The sequence below is a fragment of the Platalea leucorodia genome (genome assembly GCF_965183815.1).
Source record: "Platalea leucorodia genome assembly, chromosome: 12".
NCBI classification, from domain to species: Eukaryota; Metazoa; Chordata; class Aves; order Pelecaniformes; family Threskiornithidae; genus Platalea; species Platalea leucorodia.
Window position 1 is genome coordinate 4,949,894 of NC_138834.1, and position 15,539 is coordinate 4,965,432.

The 15,539-nt window shown below is 43.9% G+C and overlaps 1 protein-coding gene across 3 annotated transcripts in view; it reads right to left on the reverse strand.

Annotated features, from left to right (window-relative positions):
- The window catches only part of GLT1D1 (glycosyltransferase 1 domain containing 1), a 128,483-nt gene extending 118,308 nt beyond the window's left edge, over window positions 1–10,175 (reverse strand). For all 3 annotated transcript variants that reach the window (XM_082325496.1, XM_082325499.1, XM_082325500.1), the window contains exon 1: window positions 10,088–10,175. The gene's annotated coding sequence lies outside the window, so the exon portion shown is untranslated. The remainder of the gene's footprint in view (window positions 1–10,087) is intronic.
- Between the last annotated feature and the right edge of the window lie 5,364 nt (window positions 10,176–15,539).

Here is a 15,539-nt window from a genome sequence, read left to right on the forward strand (position 1 = left end):
TCTGCCTTACTCCTCCAGCTCATGAGCATCCAGATACAATTGATACCAGCATTACTTCCATGGAGCATGAGGACAGCTTCTTCTCCTCAAGGACCACAGAAGAGCTCCCTATGCCCAAACCTTCACCAGAGGCAGCAGAACTATGCCAGATCCACCCAAAAACACAGCAAGAGAAGCCAACACAAGCCACTCCAATAAGGCGGCACATTGCAGCTTGATGACTGTGCAATCCATTAAGAGCTTAATAAGTTGTGGGAAGTGCATAAGCATAAAGGGAACCCTGAGGTGTGTAATCAGAGGCAGGCTCCCTGACGAATTAAAAGAAAATGAGATCCACGTTTTAGCTGTCATCCTGATGCAGTGGCTTGGAGAGCAGCCAGGGATTCCCGGGAGTCAGCCACGCCAGGATCCTCCAAGTAGCAACTGGGCTCTCACGCAAGCTTGGGGAGGCATTTCAGTCTGCTGGGGCTCTTCAGTGCTGCCTCTTTGCACTCCCGAGAGGGCAGAGGATGGGTTTGTGTTGAGGCACGTGTTTATATGCATGCGTTTAGGCTGTTCATAGGGAAAACAGACAGGACAATTAGACGCCCTAAGAAGAGAACTGTAGCAGCACTAGAAGTGAATCCTACTCCAAGGCTGTTCCCCACCCACTAGCACACAAGATCGTCTTATCCTTGGTATAATCCAAGGCAGAAATCTGGACTCTGGCAGCATTTAGCTAAACCAAGCAGAGATAAGGGGGGGGGTGGGAAGGGGTGGGGAATTGAAGTTCACAGACCCACATTAACTTTGCAATAGGCTGAATTGGTTGCTTGGATGGATTACCCCTCTTGGGATTCTTCAGTGGGCGTGCCTGGATCTGGAGAAGATTTCCAGAATCATAATTGGGAACCTAATGCCTTTTCTGGCTTAAGCCAACCTCCTTTGTCCTTCACAGGTCCTAGCCTCACCAGCTACTCATTTAGATGCACCATTTGACCTGTCTTTACTCTGTAATCAAGAGCAGTGCATGGGAATCAGAATGAACCAAGGCTGCTCACTAGCCTTCTGTAATTTCATTTAGCTCAGTAGTGTGATAAAAGGAAATCCATGGAATCCATATTAGCACTACTAAGACTGAGGCCACTGGTTGCCATTTTGTTTTCTTAAATTCAGCCTCAGAAGAATGGTTTCCAGATAGGAAAATTAAAGCATGGCAACATCATAGCAATGGGATTATTTCCCCAAGTGCTGAAGGAAGGAGAAAAGGAAAAGAAAAACGAAAAAATAAGAGAATCCTTAACATTTGGGCTTAAGCACGATGGAAGCATCTGCTGATAAATGATGAGGGACAGAAGTGCAGATTTGGCAATTTCTGGGTTGTAAATACCGCACAGCTGTGCTCACCCAAGTGGCCAAAGATGAGCTCTGGATGGACTTCACAGTTCCTTTATTGGCCTGATACGAAAAGATTAACTTACTCCCCTTCACTACAACTCTGCTTGATGCTGAAGGGAAAAAAGAAAGATTTTATTGTACTTGCAAAGCAAAAGTAATTCTCTTCCACTGCTCACAAACTTTATGTGCTTTTAGCTTAAGGAAAGTCTGCGTGAATGGACCATAATGCAAAAAAGGAAGGGAATAACAACATAGCGGGGGGGCTTTGCTGAGGGAGGGAAGAAGCATCTGTGTTAGAACTTTTTATTGCTTACTCTGCAAGATGGCAGGTGAAAGGATCAGTTACTCCTGGAGCATCCCCCGGGAAAACACTTGGTATGAAAGTTGGTACCATATCTCCTAGATTGCTCACAGGTCTCAGTCAAGGAGGGGAACGGATGCTCCGCTGCTGAGCCAGGCGTGTGTCCTTCACATGCTGATCTCTATTGTCATGGAAAAACACCCGCTGATACTGTCCCGCCCTGGCCACCACTTCTGTCTCTGCTCCCTTGCATGTTTAAAACACAGCAATAGAAGATTTTGTATGGAAATCTATGCACAATAGCCAGTCCTCATTTCCCAAGCACTACGCAATGTTTTCCTTTAACTGCTTACCTTCAGTCCTGCCCTAGCAGGATGGCACAGAGCTGCCTCTGTCACTCTGTCAGAGTGCTCACAGCGCAGCAAGGTACAACACAGCTGTGCACTATTTATTTAAATACTTGGGGGGTACAAGAGGGTGGAGATACCCTGCAGCCTCCTCTTCTGCTATAGTTAAAGTTACCTTACATCACGCTCACAGGAGGAAGTACAACCAGAGCAGGGCAGGAGGGGTGCGCTTCTGGAAAGGGACTTGAGCAGCTTGGGAGAAGAGAGGAAGAGGTGGGGGGTGCCACATCCTCAGCATTAATTTACTTTGCCATAGCTTTGTCTGTGGATAGAAATACTACTGAAGAGACCCAGTTTACAACGAGGTATCATGCAGCATAGCCTATGCCACAACATAACTCTGAGGAGCAGCAGCATAGTAACCCTGGGGCAACAGGACCCACACGGCCACCAGTAACTCACTGAGGACCTCGCATGCTGTTGAGTCCCGGCCCTATTTCCCTCCTTGTTTACGACTCATGTTCTCGGTCAGGTACAGACACACGGAGAGCCCATAGCCCGAGAACTGTTACTCTCTGCACTAAAACTATTTGCACTCTGCAGAGATCATTAGCAACTAACATAAGCTGTTCTGATGTTCTTCACATCAAACAGTGATAGAGAAAGCAGAGAGAACAGTTCTACAGGTTCTCCCTCCCTGTCCCCTCCTTAAAACTAATTTTTCTACTAACAAGACACATTGTGAAGTTGGTAATGTTTTCTTGCTGCTAATAGCTGCAGCTCCACCTTAGGTATCAGACATCTCCATCATAATTGCACTTTTCATCCTCATTTTTAAACTGTTATTCATTCAGAAAAACACTCCATTTCTGCCCCCACACACTCAGTTATTCCCAGAGGTCCTGAAGCTAGCACGCCTGTTATATTTGAGGTGCAGCTATAAAGATTGACAGAACTATATCTGTATTTGCAGACAGAAGAATTCCACCGCAGTGGAACTGTGCCATTCAAGGGCAGATCCCTCTCCCCAGGAGATACACAGCAATGCCAGAATTGTGCAACAAAACCTGGAGTCCCTCAGCAGAGCTTGCAAGTCACCAAGATAAGTGTTTCAGCAGTGACTTCTTGTTCGCAGAACCCCCCCCATTTTCCTGGATCACAGACCCCTTTCAGGCACAAGGATGTAGCTGCTTACAAAGCCTTCGGCTGTAGTGATTACACAGAACTCCATCAGCTCTAGGTCTGCATGTGCAGGAACTATCACCCAATAGATCAGGAACAAGCAGATAGGACTCCAAAACATGTAGCATGCCATACTTTGAGTGCCATCTTCTGGCAGACAGTACTGCATGCCTGCATTTGTATACAGAGCAGCCTTACAATGCTGATGACATCTTGAAACTGGTTAAGCAGCTAATCATCTCTTGCAATCTTGGCCAAGATTTCTGCTTAGGTAGTTTCCCTTTACTATATCAGGTTAGCACTTATGTTCCTGAGAAATTTCTTCTTGGCTATTTAGGAATACACCAGCTCCTGGTCTTTCCAACTATCAGCCTGGTTTTATTTAACCTTGAAATCTTAGAGCTATCTTTTTCAAATAATAGATGCATTAGAATTTTTCTTCATAAACATCATCATGACGAAACCTCTGGACGGAAGCCCAGGACAGCCAGTGCCTAGTCCGAAGGGGCACTACACAATGCCAGATGAGTCCGGCTCTTTCAGCTTGAAGACATTCTGCCAGGTAATTGCTAATATTTCTGCTAGATGAAGAGCTCAAAGAGATGAGCTAAAGGATCAAGATTTTCTGGAGCTGAATTTGACTGACTCAGAACTGGGTACTTGGCATGATTTTAACCATTTTCTACTAGATCACACCCTTGAATCCAGGAACACCAAGTTCCCACTTAAACCAAAGGATTCAGGCACTTAAAAGTGAAAGACTTCACATCTAAAATAGCCCCTGCCCCCCTGTAGTGCTCAGCAGCATTCCTAATGCACCCAAATTTTGACTAACAGCCCAAGGCTGAAGAGAGGCATTTTCTACAGCTCCACATTAACGAGGGATCTGCAAAAGCCTTCAAATTGCATTTTAAACCATTGCATCACCAATATCTGACGCAGACTCAGGAATTTCCAATTCTTGCAGATTAGCAATGCTGCACGGAACTGAACTAATTACACTTGTCTAATTAAGCCACAGGGCTCTGATGGGAAATTGCTAGCAAGCATATTTGCAGGCCTTTTTAGAACCAAAAAAAAAAAAAAAAAAAAAAGCATCAAGCCTTGTTCAACCATCCATTTTCGTTTAAACATACAAATGCAGCTGCTTGTGTGCCACCTCCATGTGACTGCTGTTCCCTGGGGCTGTTCCTGCATTACCTGTAAGTGAATTCCCACTTTCCAATAAAGGCTCTGTTTTTAAATTCATGATTATTTTGGTTATTATTTTGACCTTCCTACTAAAGGGCCATAGATTTGTTTCTGAATCTAGCGTTCACTATGCCAGCTTTTAGCGCAATGAAATTCCCTAGTCCGTACAGACACAAAATGGACAAATTTGCAGACAGAATTTGATATTAATTTATTCTAAAGAGCAAGACAACTTGTTCTAATAACTCCAAAACACAAGTTATGACATTACCTATATTAGTTTCCTAATTTAAGGCAGGAAATAACTGTTGTTAGAAAGATGCTTGATGAGAGAAGAGACAAATGGGCTAATTAGGTTAATACTTTTTCTTAAAATGACTTCTCAGCATATGGAGATTTTTATGTCCATTACCTCAGCTAGAAGGCTGACATCAAGCTTCCTGGCTGGCCTCCCCCTCTCTGCCCTCATGCTGCTATCAGAGTATTTCTGAAAGAACATACGCTTACTGCTAACTGAGCAGGTTTTGTGAAGTAAAAAGGTCATTTATTATTGCCTTCGCTGTGCCATGGAAGGATCACGCTGGCAACGCAGGATACTGCTTCATACAGACACCCGCCTAGAAGCGGGGGAGGTGGGAAACAGCCACCTCATCTCTCCCCAAACTTCTCCAAGCATTATCACGATACCTCAAGACACGACAGAGCATGATGGTCTCCGGCTCTCCTCCCTCCCCCATACACACCCCTCTCTGCTGCGGATGGGTCTGTAGTAGAGACTGGCATGCATATGTTTAGTAGCAGTACCCTAGAAGGGAACATCAGGCTGTGAAATTCCCCCTTTCTCAGCCACCAAGAGGTCTAAAGAGAAACAGGGTTGCCTGCAGCTCGATCAGTCTCCAGAGCAAGTCTGCTGGAAGATGCAGTGGTACTGAAAGTAAAAGAGCAGGACTGGGAGAAGAGAACAAGATCCAAAGAGGCCATGCATTTGCTGCAGATGCTGATAATTTCAGGCAAGATATACATGCAAATCAATTTTCTGCATTTGTCTGCACTGAGGTACATCCCTGGGAAACGTTTACTTTTATGTCCCATTTGCACCTACTTCCCATGTGCTTATGCCCTTCACCAGCTGAAGGACTGCACTGGCCAAAGCGCTGGTTTCTATCATCAACTGAAAGGACTTGGCTTCTCCATATGTTTTTCCAATGAGACCAACACAGACCAATTCCTCTCAGCATCAACCCTATCATTGAATTTGATTACCTGCTGGTTTAATTTGGTGAATTGTTAATTTGAATCCACTGATTTATGGATTCAGTTTTAATAGCAGCCTTTGATTGCTGCATTATTCCATTCTGGTAGTTTAGTGAAGTTGTACTGGATTAGTTTAGCAATATGCCTGTTTCATTTTATATTTACTTGCTCATCTTTTTAATAAAACCTCTAAGTACATGGGACTTGTTATTTTATCAAAGCATAGCCTGGTTCATAAATCCAAAACTAAGGGCAATTTAAACAAGGGCACTGAAAATACTGAACTAAAATAAGACATAATAAAAGCTGGGAAGGCCTATAGGCCTTCTCTCCTCCTCCTGCCCTTCCCACACACCCTTTCACTTTCTCCTCCCAACCACTCCCCAGTAGCTTATGCAAATGGAACATAACTTGCTGCAGGTCCACACCATACATATCAACCTACTTGGGCACCAGAGGAATGCAGGAATATTTAAATACTGTGCAGCTGGCTATGCCCTACGTGCGGAGCTCCCATGCCATTGCCTTGGCCCCATAGGTCCTGCATCCCAGAAGCTGCAGTAGCAGGAACAGCTTACCATGGCAATCCTTAGGACACTGAAAACTATGGGACATCCCCACACCTGCTCTGGTGAACAGAATGGCACTGAGAAGAGGCACTGGACATCTCCATCTTTAGCCTTGTGCTTACAGCTACCTCAGTCTAACCAGACTAGATTTTTTAGCCCAGCTTGTTCCCATTGGAGGGGGGCGGGGGGGAACCTTGAAAAACAAAACCAACCAGAATACCTCTGTCTTTAGCCTTTTCTAAACAGAACTGTGTTTTGATCTGCTCCTTTTACAGCTAGCAGCTGAATAAATACAAGCCCTACTACAGCAATTACTTCATGAACAGATGATGCTACAGGAAGGGCTGCCAGGAAGGAACCTGAAACATGGACGGCTCTCCAAAAACCTGTATTACAAGAGGTCTGTACTGACAGACCTGAGCGAACATGGAGCTCTGTGAAACTTAATGGGAAATGCTACACTTCGTAACCATTCATTGCTATGATGAACCACAGCACTCGCTCGCAACTGCACATTATCACAGGTGATAAGTCACTCCAGCCACTTCTAGAGAGTGACACACTCGTAATTCTTATCTAAACGTTTAATTCCTTCCTACTTGAGATGAGCTGGATATCTCATTAGCACATGTCTAGGAATCTTCCCTTCAACCCCAAGTGTCAGGCCAATGCAGCTTGTATCACCGGAGTCCACAGACTTTTGTTCAGAGAGCAGGAGCCAGGGCAGCCTCGTGGGGAGCTGAAGGCAGAGCACAGACGTCCAGGTTCCCTCATCTCCTCAGAGCCGCTTGCAACGCTCACACATACCCGACTGGAGCTACCCGCGTCCCATTGGCACTACCCAAGGGAAACTGCAGGGCTACAAATAACACTGCAGAGTTCTGGTAGTCACGGGTAGAGCCGTGGAGAACAGCACTCCCTGTATGGGGGAAGGCCTCTGGATTTATAATGGTGGTTTCTTCCCAGTTGGGAACAAATCCTTTTTGCTCTGCATTTGGGGGAAACTTCCATTTTAGTCCGCTTGGTGGGTTTCCAAAAAGCCCTTGAAGGTGTCAGTTATCTGACTCGCTCATTTCCCTCTTCCCCCAGTGTGAGCTTGCATCTTATTTTTGTAACAGTAGGCTTTAAAATAGTAAGACACAATGCCCTACAAAGCAGAGAAGATACTCTCGGAGCGCTTTTAAAAAAGCATGTAAAACTCATGCCATGCTGATGGATGTGGTATGACGAACCTAGAGGCATGATGGAAAAAGTAAACGGAAGATCCCAAAATGCAGGGGTGGAGTGGAAGAATGGGAAATGGCGACTTGATTTGCCAAAGTGTTTCTGTGAAAGACTATTAATCTTTTCAGACAATCCATGAAGAGGCCCTGTAGCAAAATCATATTAAATTAATAGAGTCTCATCATTATGGTAACCTCAGCTCAGCTTTATAAGATGTATAGTGTCATCATAACCCAGATAATTCTGCTCCTATAGCAATTGCTACTAAATGACACTGAAGTGACAATCACTAGCTACACAGCATTTTGGGTGCCTGTCTGTCCTGAATGGGGCTTTCTGCCTGCAGTACGGCTGTCCAACCAGAGCCCCATGAGCTGTGCAACCCAGTTTGGGAACCAAAATCTTCCCTGTCATCAGAAAATATACAATTATGACCTGGCCCTAGAATAAATCACTATCACATACAGCCAGATTATCAATTATATGGACAGCCTTTACCAACAGTACTGTTGATCACACAGTTCCTCAGGTGTCAGCACAGATTGTCAGAGTGGAGGCTCTGCTACCTGCTGTGCTGCTCCCACTCCATGTACTGAGAACCAGGCAACATAGCCATCCTAGGCCTCGGGGGGTTGCAGAGATCTTACCCCCAAACCAGGAAAATTATGACTCCAAACCAGGAAAGACCACAACAGTCAGGGAAATTATACATGCATTACAGAAAGCACACTAAGAAAGCAATCCTGGCCTCCATACAACTTAAGTCTTTATCTTTTCTCTCATGGGACTTTGCTCTCATTCTTCAGTTCTGCAACATAAACTGTCCATGTTTCTTTCCACCTTCCCTCTCCCCACAGTCCACAGGAGATCTGAATAACATGAATTTGTGCCAGTGGCTTTTCATTAGCATTGCTGAAAGTTAAATCAGCAATCTCAGGAAGCTAGATGGCAGCTTAAAATATCCAACAGTGAAAGAAACAAGCAGTGAATGAGCAGATTTTGATATGGCCAAGGGCAGAACAGGCATTTCTCAGCCAGGTGCCTCTTTCACTAGGCCATGTGTGAGACAGTGGCAAAACTACCAAAAGCCTTCTGTAAGATTTCCCTCCTATCCTGCATTTGTAGCCAGACAGAAGTGCCGAGATAACCATGGTGCTGCAATCTCTTTATGAAGGATTCCAACCTAAATTGTGGCTTCCAGGAATTCAGTTGCTACTCATGTTATTTGAATTCTGGGGATGAAAGCTGACCCTTACAGTTGCCTTGCAGCACAAAGCTCAGAAGGGCTGAGAAGCTACTCCAGCAGCCAGAGCACAGAGGTACTGCAGTGTCCCCTGCACTCACCACCCTAAACAGCCATAGAGCATGCTGGAAACTGGCCACCTGAAAAGCCTTCAGATACAGGCTCAAGGGGAAAATAGAGGAGCAAAAAAAAAAAAAAAAAAAAGTTACCAACTATCTCTAAACATGCTACTGCACCTCCAGAAAGATGCACAATTGGCTGCAGCATGCCTGATAGCTCACAAAGCAGCCCCTCCAGCAGCCAAGGGGATGATTAGTACAGGGTGCCTTTGCAACGTGATATGGCTCAGCTGAACATCAGACATATTGCCTCCAAGATGCTCGTGGCTGGCTTTGACACTGTTGCTTCACACAAAGAGCCTTAATCCCTCCATAGCATAAGCATAAAAAGAATGGGTCTGAGTTTGTCCAAAATAAGTAATCAAGAGGGGGGGTTATTTGGTATTTTGCATCATTATCTCTGTCTGCTGCTGTATCTTTGCTGACAGCTTATTTTTAAGCACCGAAATTCAGCTTAGGAGTCTTTCAAAACAGAGCAACACTCTTGCTGCTATGGCTACTTGGTCTTGGAGCTTGGCAAGAAGGAAAGAAGAAATATATGTGCAAGCACTGGGGGTCACTGTCCTGTTTCCAACCCAGCAAGCTGGCTGTAGCACCATGAACTAACTGCATCCTTGCTTTCCAAAAGCAAGAGCCTTTTTCAGGTCATCTCTCAAATTTAATCAACATCAAAGTATTTCTAGAAAGTGAGGGCAAGTCAGCATGCTCGCTAGTTGAAGGAATACAGATTTCCTAGCAGTTAAGCCATATCAGAAAGGTTCAGGATCCCGCATCTGATCCAGGATGCACCATGTTGACTTTGCACTATGAAGTGTTCCCATGCACATATACCAGGCAAATCGCATCTTATTCCCTTAGCAGTGGCCTTCCCCTTGCCAAATATAAAGCATGATCAACACAGAGTTTCTCTTGCTGATTCGCAAACTTGAGACACGTAAGCAAGCAATAAGAATTCTCCTTCCCTCAAAACACAAACCAGTAATAAAAAAAAACCAAACAAAGCAGGACTCACTTTTCGCGAAGGTCCATTCTGTACCAGCAGCCAGTGGCCTCACAGCAACAGGAGAGCTTCACTTTTTCTCTCACCTTCACCTACTCCCTCCTCCTGCAACCATCATCCTCCCATCCCACGGCTGCCTCGTGCCACGCTGCGCTACCCCGCCAGCAGCACGGCTTTCACACAGCACTTGACCTTCATCTGCAACAACTCAAATGCTCTCCTCTGCCCCAGCAGGCTGGGCTCCTCGTTACTGACTGCACCAGGTGATTTCACTAATTACCTCCCTCCAGCAGACAGGCCCAGCCCTCACACAGGTCCAGCTGTGCTCCCGGGCCTCGAGAAGGGGAATGTGTTCACCCGGCACTGGCTCATTTGAGAAAACAGGGCTCCTTCAGCCAGCTCACATTTTTATCCTTTACCAACAATTGGAAGTCACTGAGCTTCTCAGATGAAAGGCTCTCCTCTAAGTGCAAATTATTATTAATGAATTTCCATCTTGGCTCCTTGACAGAAAAATGTACCTTGCAGCGTGTTATCTTTGCAACCATGCACCCCTGGCACTCATAGATTCCCTCATCTGGCAAGTAAGGCACGTTGCCAAGAGTGATGTTCAGAGCAGCTCTCTGCACCCTATCCCAGTGCCTTTGTAACTGCAGCACAGCAAAGCTTAAGAAATGTAAATCCTGGCATTTGACCCAATGTGAATTTCTCAAATAAATGATATTTCACAGCCCGATGGCTTCCTCCCTGCTGAGATGATCATTTACAGTGGCTCACTCAGAATTGGGCTTTGACGGAATTTTTGGTCAGTGGAAGATAAATTGAAAAATTTCAGTATCTGCCTCTGTCTCTGAAGCACCATGTTCTGCAGCTTCAGAAAAATTAAATGCGAAGGCAGGGCCGAGTTTTTCCCTTTTTTTAATTCCCTCTGTTGTCTCTTCAAATACAGCCTGTCTTCCTTTGTAAAGACCATGCGATTTTGAAGACATGCTCCTGTTCAGCCACGAGTTACAGGAGTCAAAATCAATGGCCTCTTCTAAGCTTCCTCTGGGCTTAAGACCTACAAAGAGCACAAAGAAGCACAGTGCCAAGATTTCCAGGAAAGCAAGCAAGCCCCGCTGCCGCTCAGCCAGCCCAGACCTGGGCAGCAGGTAGGCACGGCAGCAGGCTGCTGCGAGCAGCAGGAGACGCTCTCCCTGCTTTGGTTGAAGCAACATCCTAAAGAGCCAGGCTGGCAGGTGTTAGCAAAGGAAATATCAAGATACATGAAACAATTCCTGCTGCTGAGGAAGAGAGCAGGCTGTGCCAGGAGAGGCAGGCATTGCCCCCGTTCCACCCAAGTCTCCAGAGCACTCCTGCTAGCCTTATCTCTTTCCACTTTCATGGCAGGGGAAAACAAACCCCTCATCCTGGGAAGCACACAAATTCAGCTCTATCATGTGGCAATGCAGCTTTAAAACTCTTCCTAAACAGTCAGGGACTTCTCATATATATTAAATCAAAAGTCCAGACTTTTGGCTGCTGTCAATTAGCATGGCTCTACCAGATGGCTTAAATGGAGACGCACAGATTTACAGCAGGTGTGGATCTAGACAGAAATGCTGTAGTTGTGACTAACAAAATAGTTGAAGCAGGACCTTGGGACTGGAGAGGCTTCCTGACTCCTCCTCCCCCCAACCCCCAACCCAACAGGTCTTGCATCATGCGGGCCTGCTGTTAAACGCATCGTGCCCTGTCTGAACATATTTTCCACATTTCAACTACTGTCACATATATAGTACAGAACCTGGAGCAGTGGCTCTTCTTCTTCACTATAGTACGATGTCATGTTACGACAGGCAGTACGTCAGGTGTCTTCCTCTTACAGCTTTAAAACCCCACCATGTTGCCAATGTGGAGGTTAGCTGAAGTCCATTAGTTGATAAGTCAGGAACTAAAAGACACCAATAACAGGCATGTATTAGTAAAAAAACACCAGAGAAAACCGTTTTATGTGCTTCAGGGATGTTATGTTGCCATTTAATTTGCTTTGGGAAAGTGGCTGCGCTCACTGCCCCCGAGTCCTGCAGCACTTAAGCTGCTTAAGCCTCTCCCTTTGGCCATGCATGTGCTCGTGTTGGCAGTTGTACGTGATTATCAGCGTTTGCAAAGTGATTATTATGGCACAGACAAGATAAAGAGTAAGTCAGAACTGTTACAAATGTCCACAGTAATCTGCAGCGTCTGTAAAACACCGTATGTATTTGTGAATGGCAAGTGTCCAACCCAGTGTTACAGGCTGCGGTCAACGGCCTCTACGTGCGCAAGCCTCTGAGACCACCCGCTTTGGAGGGGCTCTACAGAGATTATTTTTTCTAATTTAAATACAATGAAAAAATACTGTCACTGAGACCCGACACGTGGCTAATCGTCAATGAAATCTTGCTCCCAAGGAGGCATCATGTGTGTATTGGCCAATGCCACAATGATCATCACTGTATATTAAAATTAATTTTTCCAAAGGGTAGTTATTTCAAACAAACTGCCTAAGTCTGAGTCTACAGACAACAGAGAACTATACATGCAGTCAACAAACAAAAAGCAAAAAATAGTGATTATTTCAATGAATACTGAAACAATGAATAAACTATAATTTTCCTGTTCATAACAGAAGAGCTCTGCTCCTCTTTGAGAAGGTTGAATCCAATCTGAACTGCATTAATACAGGAGTGTGTCTTTCAACAAAAATTTACATCACTGTTTTTGAAAAGGAATTGCAAAGTAGCTTCTCATGGGAAACTTTGATCCCACCCCCCTTAATGTCAATGAAGACACACTTTTCTTTCTTGAAAAAGGCACTTGAGCTTTTGGAGAGGAGGTGAATTAGGAATAATGTTTTCACTCACTGTGGAATACTTTTCTTGGACAACGCGGTGAGACAGTAAGACCAAGACAGACACGCACATGTCATCATGAAAACACAGAGCCAGATGAATTCTCCTCACAAGGTTTCCTCTCAGTAGCCAACTGTTTATGTTAGATGGAGATACCCTTTTCTCTTCTGATCCTATAAAGCCTCAGCTGCCAAAAGCAAAGAGCAAAGTCAGGGTGCCTGGACTAGAAACAGTGATTTAGTAATTACCCCTTTCCTCTCCTGCCAGTTATGTACCAGTACACCAGAAAGTGCTCGGGAGCACTGGGTTACTGGAGATGCCATTCTTCTGATGTGCTGTAACAGGGGCTGTTCAGCACATTAACAGCCTTCTTAAAAATGCACTTTGAACAATTACATTCTGTGCTACTATGGTGTATTATTTTTACTCCATACTATCTTTCTTGTTCTTCTGCTGTTGTATTTTGCAGCTCCGTGCTGTAAATGCCTTTTTCACCTCAGAGACACCTGCGCTTTCCCAGGAAGATATACTGATCCCTGAGGTGTGGCTGATGCATCGCTGTGCTTAGCTTGTAAAGTAGCTTGGGGTCCTTTGGGATACAGGGTGCTTTGTATATGTCAGCTGTGATTCAGTGAAACTTGCTTCCATCTGAACCTACTGTATCAATCAGAGAAGCACCATAATTAATTATGACTGGACTGCACAAAAGTTGCACACATCAGAAGCAAGAGTCCTGGAGTTGTTCGTGCTGATGGTAGGCATGAAGATGAACAAGATGAATAGCGACACTGCCATGAACTGTGCCTGACTGCTGTCTTCTCCTGCCATCCATCATCATCACCACATGTTGGGTGGGAAGGGGAAGCGGTTCACAAAAGAAGGGTCAGAGCAGTGAAAAACTTTCGTACATCTCTATTCTCCTCTCATCAGAAAGCAGCTTAAATCTTGTTTCAGCTGTTAGGCAGTGGATGCAGTACTTCAACACAGAAATGACAGAAGGAGCCCCCTCCCCTCAGAAAAGAGAGGTTAATTTGTCAAGCCATGTAAAGCATTTTAATTACAATTCGTATAACATGTATAAATAAATATTACATTCTTTCAGTCTACAATGCATACTAGGCATATCTTGTTAAAACGTCCATCTATGTTACTGGGTGGCAGGATTGATTTTGTCCAAGTACAAAAACCAAACTACTGAGTTTAGTAATAAAAAAAAAAAGGAAATACATGGGTAAAGACAGGACAATGCAAGTGCTTCTGGCTAACAGTCAGGATGTAATACTGCTTTCCAAACGGCTGGATATACCATCTTCCTTTCAGTTTCAATAGGTTTTGGATAACAGTGGTTTCCTCGTTGTATAGATTTTGATCTGCGTCCTCCACGAGTGTAAACTGGCACTGAGTCAACACAGTTCTGCCAGTTTACACAACGACTCTACGACTTCATTTTGTATTTGCTTCAGATTTATTACTGGTTTTTTATTTTTTTATTCAAAACATCAGCTTTACAATCTAGTCTAAAATTTTCAGTCTTAGCTGGTCCAATGGCAAAAAAAAAAAAATCTATAAAATAGCTCCAGATATTTCTTGATCTTGCTTCAGTAATATTTCCCTCCCTTCCAACAGTGTGTCCAGAGGCCAGCTCTCCCAGTACAAGGAAATAAAAGTTTGGGGACAATCAATGTCTTTCTGTCCATTCTTCTTCTAGCTTTCAGAGCTTGATGAGAGCTGGTGACATTAGAATAAACAGAAAATTACAGAACAAAATCATGAATTCATGGACTTGGCAAAAAAACCCCAAATCCAGGCTGTACATATTTGGCCTGTGACGGTCTCAGTTCCAGGTACATTTAAAATGCACCAGCGGGGCATTCCCATCAGTTGTTACTTCTAAATGCTAACATAAAACAGCACCTTCTTCCCTTGGTGAAACATGGGAACTTTGGTTGCGGAAATTTAAAATGAACAAGTAAATAAACAATCCAAACCTGAAAGTAAAATGAATACTTCTTCCAAACAGAACATATTTCTAGCTAGGGTGAAACGACGGAGGCTTAGGCTTTCAGAAGAGACACCACATAGAAATTATTAGTCAATACTTATCCCCTGAATTCTTTAAATGACAGGAGATTATTTATAGCTCAGTTAGAAAGAGAATGTTCTTGGACCACTGTGAACTTAGTGAACTGAAAATTTTCCTGGTTTTAAGATATTTAAAAGAAAAATACAAGCGGGAAAATTATTCTGTTTCAACTTACAAAGCAAACAGAAAAGTAAAAGTAAAAATACCAGGTAATTTCTTCCTCCTTCATATGTAATGCCAAAGACACATCTTCACTTCAAACGAAGGAATAAAAAGAAACGGCTTGAGTAACTATCTAAAAAGTCTCCTTGTGGGTCATATGTCCATAATTGTGATGTTTTATTAGAAACACAGACAAGTTATTGTTTGTCTCTTGCTTATTCTTTTCATGCTCTTATTTTCTCTCTTTTCTTTTTACAAATATTTTTGGTACTTTGAAACATTACTATCATTATTATTTGTATGACCCATAAACCAAATTTTCACAACCTCATCTTGCCCAGTTCATCATACTGGTCATACCATTTCCTTGTTCCTTTCTGCTATTTATATTCCACTTCCTAAATCCATGAGTAGCAGAATAACCACTGGAAAAACAAAACAAACTGAAAAACAAAAACAAACCATGGACAGTTTGGCAAATTTCTTTCCCTGATTATAAAAACTGCCTCATCATTTCTCCTGGTGATTCCTTCCCCTCCCCCTCTTCTGTCCCAATATATACTGTAGAACTGAAGGCATCAAGGTGTGGTTAAACCCAAAAAACCAGCAAGGAG